Here is an 11,508-nt window from a genome sequence, read left to right as displayed (position 1 = left end):
ACAAAACACACGGCGTTGAAAGCGTTTCCTCTTACATATGCTTAAAGATTAGTCCTTGTATTCTTACAAGATGCTTTTATCCAGAAATAGGCCACACGCGCCTACTTTGATGCTTTTGTATTGGTGTGGTCAGGCTGTGCTCCACTCATCATCGGCCATTCATACCCTCATGAATGGCAAGCTTGCGGCACAGACAGTGTACTGTACATGCTGCACGCTTTTCACATGAACTGAAATACTTAGAGCGAATCCCACAGCGGCAAATAAAGACATTATTGTCAGTTCCTATGTGGCCTTGGCAGCTCTGTCACCTGCAGTATTACTCCATGCAGGGTCTTGTTAGGGTGAAAATTGATCATGACCGAACATTTTCACCTCAGCGAAAAGGTCACCTCGTGTATATGTGATATGGAAACCACTTTTCAATTTGCTCATGATGGCGATTATGTAAGAGTGCTAACAAGGCCGCCTACACACTGTGACCAGTGTGTATCTCTGACTTTGTGCCACCCGAACACAATTTGCATTGTAAATGTGCTGTGACATAACCCCAAAAATACCATCACTGGCAAACAGGCTTGTTTAGACTACGGTTTTTTCCATTTATTTACAGTGCAGCTGTGTAAGGCCAACGGCCAAACAACAGGCCTACTACTACTACACATTTTTCCTTAGTTTTGGTCTCCACCAACCCCATGTGGCTATGCAACCAGAACAATAAAGTTGTAGGCCACAGAAAACCAAAACAATACATGAAAAGACTAGTGAGCTGTGTACAGTCAATTATGTAACTTAGCCTAACTTTTTCTCCACATATGCAATCTTGAAGTAGGTCGTTTGAATTGCTTTGAAAACAAATGTAGACATTAGCTGGGAAATGTGAGGTAGCTAATGTCATCCAACCTCATGTTAAAATGTAGAAATATGATATAAAGAGGATAACTGGAAGGTAACAAAGATCCTCTTTTATTCAGCCAAAAAAAATCTTCATTTCTGTTCAACAATGATCAAAGTACAACAGTAGGTATACAAACAATCAGACTTTTACAGATCTCAAAACACAAATGAGACAAGTTTAATAGGTGAAAATGAATCATAACAACTAATGAAAGGTCATTATAAATAAATAATATAATTAAATACATAAATAAATAGAATAAAGAGAAGCTTTATCAAGTGGCAGACCAAAATTGACGGGCTGATGAGCATTCTTATTATTATCTACACTCAGTAACTAGGACCGACGTTGACGTAATTTAACGTCTTTCCTTCCCGCGGTCACGCGCCATTTTGCAGGAAGTCGTTTCAATCCAGGAGGAGGAGGAGGAGAGGCTAACAAGCTAGCTGCTTTCATTGATCCTCCCGGTGGAATTAAAACGTTATTCACGACAGAAGGACATGAATCGTCAGCTCTGCACAGCGACCAACGGTATTTCCACTTTTCAAGGTAAGAAAACAAACAAACAGACAAAAAGGCAGATGCTAATTAAGATTCTTACCGTTTAGCACGTGGCTAGCAGCCACAACAAGTTATGCTAACTTTTAAGTTCTGAGCAACTGGGTTTTATTTCTCATGAATTAACTTGCCTAACAAACTTTAATTTAAGAAATGAAACATTCTTTTACAATACAATACAATACAATACAATAAATATTTATCATACACTCTGACTCACTGTATAAAAAGTCTAATGTGTAACTTAGGCTATGAAATATATACATCAGGTATAAGAACACAATTAAAACACAGTTAAACAAATAAAATAAATAAATATAGAGTAAAAAATAAAACCCAAAACACAGTTGAGAGCAGGTCAATGTAGTGCGTTACTTAGTTGAGTTGGTGGGTGAAAAGCTCCCTTAGTCAATGGGACTCTAACTTTATAGTAGGGATGTCAAACTCATTTTAGTTCATGGGCCAGTGGGTTGGTGGCTTTTGGGGTTGTCCTACTATTTTGCTTGCCCCTTCTTTTCCTGTCCTGTCATAAGGGAAACCCTTTTTTTTAATTGCCGTTTTAAGGGATTTGGTGGCACAGACACTTTGCATGTGTGGGTTGTTGCTGCATCCACGTGAACGCTGCTGATTTGCATGTGTGCTGGCACTCTCCTCTTGTGCATCAGCGTTAAGTTAACCCTGGCTTCCCCATGTTTGAGCTTGTGTGTGTGTGTGTGTGTGTGTGTGTGTGTGTGTTTATGTGTGTGACAGCTTGACAGTTGAAGGAGGAACAGGTCTGGGGAAGATAAATGAGAGAGAGAAGAGTAGGCTGAGTTTAGCCTGGGTTTATTATATGTGATGCTGCTGCTTGGGCTTTGGCTCCCATGGGTGCTGCCAATTGGAGAAGCTGAAGTGTGTGTGTCTATGTATGTATGTATGTGTGTGTGTGTGTGTGTGTGGGTGGTGCATATGCTGTATTTATAGCACCTTTAAAGATGAGAGAGGCAGAAGAAGACAGAGTGAACAAGGGGGCGGCCATGATATATCAGTGTAAAAGCAACACCGGTGACACTGTTGAGGTTTCTCTCAGCAATAAACAGAGGGTGGGAAATGTTTGAAGTGTGTGTGAGAGACAGAAAGAGGAGGGGGAGGAGGAAGAGGAGGAGGAGGAGGGTGTAAATAGATGGAACAATAGAGGCATTATTGTTCCATCGCCGTGTTTACTGTCTGCTCTCTCTGTCCCCGGTCACTTTCTCCGGGGGCAGTGGTTGGCAACAGAGATAAGACGGGGCTTATCGTCTCTTCTGCTGCCATGTTGGACAGGATGCATCGTACGTAACACCAAACTAGACTCACTTTTAGTCCGCGCCGCACACATTCTTCCACACACAGTGTAGTGTAGTAGACGTCATGTGTCTGCAGACTCTGGCGACGGCCTGGCATGCATGTGGATTATTTATAGTTGACTCTTTTTTATCGCATAACTCTTCTATCTGCCAAGCGACTGCTATTTTCTGCAGATTCAACTCTGAAGTGAAGTGGCCTCTCACCCCTGTCAGTGAGAGGCCGCCATTGTTTACAGTCAGCCTTCCAGAGATATTTAAAGGGTCACTTCACAAAAAATTCTTTCACACACCCTTTTTTTTTTAGATTGTTTTTATTTTATTTCTGCACCATGATAAATTTTCCCCCATCCCACATGGGATCACAAGACATCTATGGAAAGTCGTTAACACATGGGATTGTTTGTTGACAAAGAGCTATGGTTCCTACTATACACTAAATTTTTTTATTAGATACTGAGGGAGACAAAGGCTCCCATTTTTTCTTTTTATTATCCACATGCTGCAGGCTCACTGTAAAATATTTTTAATTTTTACGCCTCCGCACCAGAGGCGTTATTTGTTTTTGGGGTCGTCCCTCTGTCTGCCCATTCTGGTGAACGTGATAGCTCAGTATCACCCTGAGGGGAATTTCTTAGAAGAGCTGTATTAAGAGCTCAGCTAAGCAAGTGTAAGCCTTGATGTTGTTTGCATACAACAGATTAAGTGGCTTTATTTTCCCCTTTGTGTGACAGTCAGGATGCCGGGTGAAGCCTGTCAGCTGAGAGGCTGGAGTGACATGGTTTGCATCCCCTAGATATTTGCAATCAGGCTGTTGGATCTGTACTGTCGAGATCTAGTTAATGCTGTCACACTCGATTACACCGCGTCGCTCATGGTTGAACATCATCAACCGTGGCGGCGATGTGGTAGATTGTATGATCCAGGATCAGCCACCAGTAGATTTTTCTCTTTCGCTGCAATATGATTATTGTTTATTATTTTACTGTAGCCAAGTATCCAGGTTTTTAAAACTCTTTGTATCCTTGTTTTAAACTCATTTTATTCTCGTCATTTTGTGTTTAAAGGGATAGTTCAACATTTTGGCAAATTGGCCCACAGCCATAATCCCTATGGTTTTAGCAGTAGGTTCGTTACCTTTAATTGTCGGTGAGAGCTATTTTTAGAACAGCGGAGCAGAGCCACGAGCTGCTCAGAGCTACACTACAGAGGCTAATGGGAGAGACAGAGTTGTTTTTAGAGGTAAATGCAGAGACTGTTTGCTGAAAAACTGTCCCTGAAGGCAACGTGCATCAGTGGTTTTGCAGGTTTTGCACGAATTTACCTCGAAAACAACTCTGTTTGGTAACGTTCAGTTATTATCTCATAGCGTGGTGAATGTGCAGGTCACAACTTGTCCACGAGAGCGTTTTGGAGTTGTTGGATTGTGTATTTGATGAGGGAAACCAAGAAATCCCATTAGCCTCTGTAGCGTAGCTCTGAGCAGCTCATGGCTCTGCTCCGCCATTCTAAAAATAGCTTTCACCGACAATTAAAGGTAATGAACCTACTGCTATGACTATAGGGATTATGGCAATGGGCCAATTTGCCTGAACTTTACCTTTAAGGAAATCTGTGTGTTTATTGGCAGGACAAATCTACCTACAAATAACGACTAAATTAACCTGAACCTGAACCAGTCCTACACCTTTACTCTGGTTTCTCCGTCCACTTGTAATGCAGTGAAGTGAAGCCACAGAGCAAAAATCCACACATGGGTCTGTCGTGTTGTGGTGTTTAATCAAGATCTCCACTTGATATAAAAAGATCATAATTAAAATTGTAGTTATTTCTTGTTCCTTTATTGAATTGACACATTAAAAACGATCTTAATTTCCTCTTTCATCTTGGGAGTGTGTGTGAACATCACCGCAGCTGCAGCGAGACATTAAAAACATGGTTGTATCCGCTCTGTGTAATTACCAATCAGAAATCTGTTTGAAGTTGTGCATGGATGTTATGTATTTATGTGTGTGTGTGTGTGTTATGTGTGTTATGCGATGACATAACATAACAGAGACGGACGTTTTCGAAAAAGCAACTTCAGCCGTCGTCATTAACCCAATTAGCTTTTTTTTTTTTTTTTTAATTTGTGTGTCTGTGTGTGTGAAAGTGTGACAGATTGTGTGTGCGTGGGTGTTGGGTGGGTGGATGGTTTGATCTGTTTACACCCATGTGCCACATATAGGGGATGTGTGTGTGTGTTATGTGCAGGATGCTGTGTGTGTGTGTGTGTGTGTGTGTGTGTGTGTGTGTGTGTGCCTGCTGTCCGTGCTCCTGCTCGTCACCTCGTCTTCTTGGTCCATGTTCATTCAGTCTGCAGATTCCAGCTCTTCCCCCGTGATGTCATTGATTCCACGCTCCATGGCAACAGTGAGCGAAGGAGGCGAGGGATGGAGGGGGGGGATATAGGAGAAAAAATGGAGAGATATTCCTTCATCGTGAGAGGATGAAGTTGTTATAAATAGCTCCTGATGTTCCTAGGTGTCTGGCTGGGTGGGTGGGTGGGTGGTTGGGTCTCGGGCAGTGACGGCGGCGGCGGACGTGCACGACAGGGTTGAGGTGTTTCGCTCGCCGAGAACATTGTGTCATTGTCAAGTGGCAATTTGAGGGCAGCCGGAGTGACGTCAGTCCTCCGTGGCCTTTAGGAGGAACTTTTTGTCAGAAATAGATAGGCATGTGTGTGTCATTTCAAGGCTTTTCTTTATCAGCGTGGTCGGTCGGTCGGTCGGTGGAGCAGAACGCAGCCGCCGCCAGTTGAGTGAGAGCGGTTATAAAAATGTCTTGACAGCTGCTGTGGAGTGGACACCCTTATTTGCTCCCTTCGTTAAAGGGATAGTTCAACATTTTTGAAAATTGGCCCATCGCCATGATCCCCCTAGTAATAGCAGTAGGTTCGTTACCTTTAATTGTTGGTCCAAGCTGCTTTTAGATCGGGGGAGAAGAATACCGAGCGGCGCAGCTACACTACGGAGGCTAATGGAATTTCTTGGTTTTGCTCATCAAACTCAGCAAATACACAACCAAAAAACTCAAAAACGCTGTGGTGGACAAGTTGTGACCTGCACATTTACCACGCTATGAGATAATAGCGGAAAGTTAAGAGAAGTGAAGCAAATACTCGGAACTACTTTCTTCAGTGAACCACTGGTCGGAGGGACACAGTGTGCGCACCTCAGCCAGTGCCGTAGTATACGGACGTATCTGCAGTAAACAGGCGCTTTTGAAATCACTCCGCCGAGCAGCCGTCTAGAGTGTAAAGTCCGACTTTGCCTCTAAAACAACTCCATCTCGCAACTTTCCGCTATTATCTCATAGCGTGGTGAATGTGCAGGTCACAACTTGTCCACCACAGCGTTTTTGAGTTTTTTGGTTGTGTATTTGCTGAGTTTGATGAGCAAAACCAAGAAATTCCATTAGCCTCCGTAGTGTAGCTGCGCCGCTCGGTATTCTTCTCCCCCGATCTAAAAGCAGCTTGGACCAACAATTAAAGGTAACGAACCTACTGCTATTACTAGGGGGATCATGGCGATGGGCCAATTTTCAAAAATGTTGAACTATCCCTTTAAATAACTTTATTTTCCTTGTCTGTCCTCAATCATTTCCCCCAGTCTGCGTCCATGTGATTAGTTTTAATTCTCCCCAGCTCTCTTGATTTGTTCTGCTTCATCCACGGTTCCTCTGATCCTGCAGCTGCCTTTTCTCGCATTCGGCGCGGAGTCTCTCTCGAATCGCTGCTGTCTGCGCTCCGCTCATTTGACGTGTGAAGTTGAACGACGTGCATTGTATTGTCGAGCAGACCAGAATGGACGAGCTTGTTGCAACTTAACAGGTTGTTGTTATGCGTTTGATACGCATGTAAGCATCTCTGTTTAACCCCCACGCAGAGATAAGAAGGGCGCTGTGGCGACTGATACTGTAGGTCACAGAGGTGTGTTCAGCCACAATCAGGTCATGGTGCATGTCATGTAGTCTGAGTGGCTGATTCAGCCTCTGTGAGGTAGAAAATACACAAACTTAGGCTCAAAATCTGTACAATAGAAAAGTCTCCACACATGCTCCATGCTTTAGTATGATGATCAACATATTACGGTCATTTAGGTTAAGAAAACAACATGGTTTAGTAAATAAAACTACCTGTTGCACCTCTTCATAACTTACATGGTGTAGCTGTAGCATTCCCTGGTGGTGCCCACGCTCCTACCAACCTTGCAAAATGCAGTAGGGTTGCACGGTATACCGGTACTAGATTGGTACCGGGGTACTAACGCATTTAAAACGGTACCATACTGCGCTTAGATGGGACAGGTACTTTCATTCTGCGCCGCCAGCAGCGGTGACGTCGCCGCGTGAAGTCGCCGCATTGTAATTTGAGCCGCGAGGAGCGAGAGAGCGAGTCACAAACGAAGCAAGGTGCTTTTTATCATTACCGTTACAGCGCCACCTGTCCATGTGCCTGTGTTTGTGTGTGTGTCTGTGTGTGTGTGCGCCGCGCGCGCGAGAGAGACGGCCGCCACAGCCTCGTTAATAAGTTTTGTTTTTACCGCGGATCACCACTGGCTGCATGCTCTCTCTGTCTCTCTCTCTCTCTCTCTCTCTCTCTCTCTCTCTCTGTGAGTGAGTGAGCACGGCGAAGCAGCGCTACGCAGAGATGAATTAACGGAACGATATTGCGTTGATGGGGGTGGGGGGAACAGAATCTATTTGGTCTACGTATGGGAAACAATAGGTGTATGTTTGAGTAACATGAACATTTGTGTTTCATTCTATAAACTACTGATGACAATTTCTCCCAAAAATTACAACTGGTCAAAATAACAAAAAAAGATGCAGTGTTTTCAGACCTCAAATAATGCAAAGAAAGCAAGTTGATGTTCATTTTTAAACAGACATTTTTTAATTTAGGAAGAGTTCAGATTAATATAGATGGAATGTTAATCCTGCAGCAGCAGTAACTGTTTACTGATTTCCTGTTTTATGGTCCAAAATTTTTCTATTAAAATAAAGCCAATAATGACATTTTTTGTGTTCTCTTTTTATGTGGAAAAGTACCGAAAAGTATCGAAAAGTATCGAAAAACATGTTGGTACCGATACCGGTACCAAAATGTTGGTATCGTGACAACACTAAAATGCAGAGACATGTTTCCATCCTTAGAAATCAATGAATAAAAACAAAAAAATGTACAATTTTTCTCACAAATTTTCACATATTTTTCCGGCAAATTTGCACGATTTTCTCTCTAAAAAATTCAAGCTCATGCAAGCATTTGTATCTTAAAATCTCAAAGATGTTGTCAAAGAATATGATTTTTTTTCTTTCTTGTGAATTCAGATTTTAAACGCTATTGTTCTCCTGCCTGTTAGTCCAAGTGGAAGAAGAACAACAACGTCACATAGTCTGCACAAATAGTCTGCATTTAGTTTACTATCAGAGAAAATCAATTTTAACGCTTTTGTCCCTTGACATTTATGCAAATGAACCCACAAGCACTTGATTTATGCAACATGGTCAGAGAGGTCGTAGTAAGGCGTTTAGCCAAAACGTTTCAGGAGAACTGACCCATGTGCTGTAGGTTTTCAGTGTTTTTACACCTGAGGCCAGCCCAGACATAATAAATCCATGTTGAGTAACCAGTAAAGTGTGGCTGTGAGCCTCTCTCTCTCTCTCTCTGCCTTCCTCCAGTCTTGAACAATAGTCCAGTGAGAACGGCCCTGCAGCCTTTGATGACGGTGTTTGGGATTTACCAATGTATTTCACCCTCTTAACATTCCTGAGTGCCCGCGGCTCCAGTCACATGAGCTCTTTAACCAAAACTGTGGACAGCGCCCAGCAATGTGTTGAAGAACAGACGCCTCTACAGTACACCAATCCCCATATCATGTTACCCATCCAAAAATAACTCCCATCAGATGCATCACTCAGACTGGATTTGAATAACCTAGAACACTTTCACACATCTGCCGTGACTGGTTTCACTTCTGTCTCTCTCATGAATAGTGATGTGATGGAGAGTGGGTTGACGAAGCTGCGAGGGGAAGAAGTGTTTAAAACTTTGGGTGTTGTGATGAAAAATGAAACGAGCAAAGTGCTGTAAGAAACATTTATTTTAGTCGGAGCTTGACAGTTCATTCAACAGTCGCTACAGACGTTGATAAAACAGTTTACACTCAAGGTCAGTTGTTCTCGCTTGTTCTGTAGCGTTTGACCGTATCAAACAAGACTTCATGATAAAGTTTCCTGAGCTGCAGGTGTTCGACTCCTCCATTATTCTGAGCTCTTTATATTTATAAAGACTTGGGAGTATTGAGAGGACAGTGGAAAGTTTAGACAGATGATTGGTCAGAAGCCAACATCTCAAGGCAGTGAGGAGGATACATCCTGTCAGGCTCAGAGATACTCACTCGTGTCTGGACCACAGTGGTTTGGACCATTCAGCACTGCAGCAGACTGCAGTTTGTTGTTGTGTTATTTCCTCTTTGGTGCTTTGATTTAGATTTATTTTGCACATTTAAAAATACACAAAAAGGAACAATTTGATAATTTACAGTGCTGATGGAGGTGAAAACTCAAAGAGCTTATTAGATGTCTCCACCTATAGTTAAAGCAGAAGTAAGCGATCCGGTCATTTTGGCTAATGCTGCGTTCCAGGTAGGCTTTTGAAACCGTAAATTACAGCTTCAAGTCACAACTTACGACTTTGTAGCGTTTCAGGCAACCCACTCGTGTTTTTCCGACCTGTTTTACCTGTGAAAGTCACTATAACGGCCACTCGTAACTTCCGACCCGTGAACTCGTACCAGATTGAACTGGTATGACTTCACAGGTCGGAAAAACACGAGTTACAAGTTTCCTTGAACGCACCATAACAGTCCTCGTCCCTACGTCACCACATTCACGGCATCCCTTGGCTGCACACACACACAGCCCTGCATGCCGTTCTCTCTCCTCATTGGATAAAAACTGTAGGATACGATAAATGTTTTCTCCTCGGCTCAGAGCAGAGCAGAGTGACTGACAGACCTGTGTTTCAGACCAAACACTCTATATAAGTGATTGCTGTCGGAAGATATAACTATTTAAGACTTATATTAACACAAATATATCACTTACTTCTGCTTTACAATGAAATATAATGTCATACAAAAAAGAAAACAGAACATACAAATGAACAATCCAGAAATACAGTATACAAATGATAATAATAGAGACAAATGATCATAGGGAAATTACACAAAGAGATAAACGATCTGCATAACAATAAAAAGAACAAAATGAATACACAAAAAAAATAGTTTTAAGGAGTCATATGACAGACAGATGGTTCACCAGGTGTGCCAGGTGTTTTTTTTTTTTTTTTTTTTTTTTTTTGAAAGCGACTGCCCTCTTCCAAACAGTTTCCAAGAAGAAATCCTTCCCAATGATTCTGCGTAACAAACCATCTGGTGCGTCTGCTTAGCTTCTCAAGCCCCAGAAAAAGCAGCTGAGTGGACCTTGAGAGGTTCAGAGATGGACCTTGGGGAATGTGCAACAACTAAAAAAACAAAAAAGAAAAATTAAAAGCACGTTGACGGGAAGTGGGAGGCAGAAACAGGAGGAGGATATTGTTGTAAGTTTTGTTTTTGGTCATTGCTCTCGTTCTTCTGGAGGCGACCCCCCCACCCCCCACCCTCCTGCATGCTCAGTGAAACTCAGCCGGTCCGTGGGCTGCAGCCTTCTGCTGCTCTCGCTGTGAATGAATCACTCTCCTTATTCATAAGATCATGGCACCAGATTATTGTTTTGTCCCACTCACCGCCATTATAGCAATTTCACTTCCATTTGTGCTCACATGTCATGTCATTCCAGCGTCGTCTTCTCTGAACATCAGCTGACCTCAGCAGCACCTGCTCCGAGTCGGCGCACAGTGTGTTTTTTTTCTTTTTTCTTTCAGATTGATGCACTCTGAAGCATTAATGTTTCTGCGTATAGTAAATATGCTAATGGCTCTGCTGCTCTCAGCTGAATACACGTTGTCATCAGTATTCATCAGCTGATGAAGTGAAGCATAAAGAGATGTAGTTGTTAATGGAACAAGGGTGGGGGGGTGGGGGCTCGCAGGGTTCAGACCGGCGCTCATCTATATTTAATCCTGTAAATGGTCATTTAGAGGCACTTCCACTGGAATCTGATGCCTAATAACAAAAGGAGGCAAAGCACATAATCAATAGGAGCCGTAATTATCAGCCTCTCTCTCTCTCTGTCTCTCTCTCTCCGTCTGTATCCTTCCTCTGTTCCCACATGTTTGATGCCAGAAAACTGGTGTAAATTATTTATCAGTCTGTGATTGCTCGCCCGCATGTCCACACACCCATCACCCCACACACACACACACACACACAGCACACAACACACACACACAAATGCCCGCCTCATCTTTGTATCCGGAAATTGCTGTCAGGGTGGCTGAGCTGAAGCAGGCTGTGATCTAGCAGTGGGAAAGGGAGGAGGAAGAGGAGTAGGAGGAGGAGGAGCTGACTGTCAACAGTAAACAGTGTAGGAGAGGATACACCACAGCCAGCGTCCACTTAATGGCTTTATGTGGTGTCGCTGCACATTAGCAGGAGGCCGCACTGCAACATTATCCAATTTAACCGGCCGTGTAATCGACATTTCTAATCTCACTTTGGCTAATAGGACAGAAGTTTGCCG

This window comes from Trachurus trachurus (assembly GCF_905171665.1).
Source record: "Trachurus trachurus genome assembly, chromosome: 23".
Lineage (NCBI taxonomy): Eukaryota > Metazoa > Chordata > Actinopteri > Carangiformes > Carangidae > Trachurus > Trachurus trachurus.
This window is presented reverse-complemented; position numbering follows the sequence as displayed.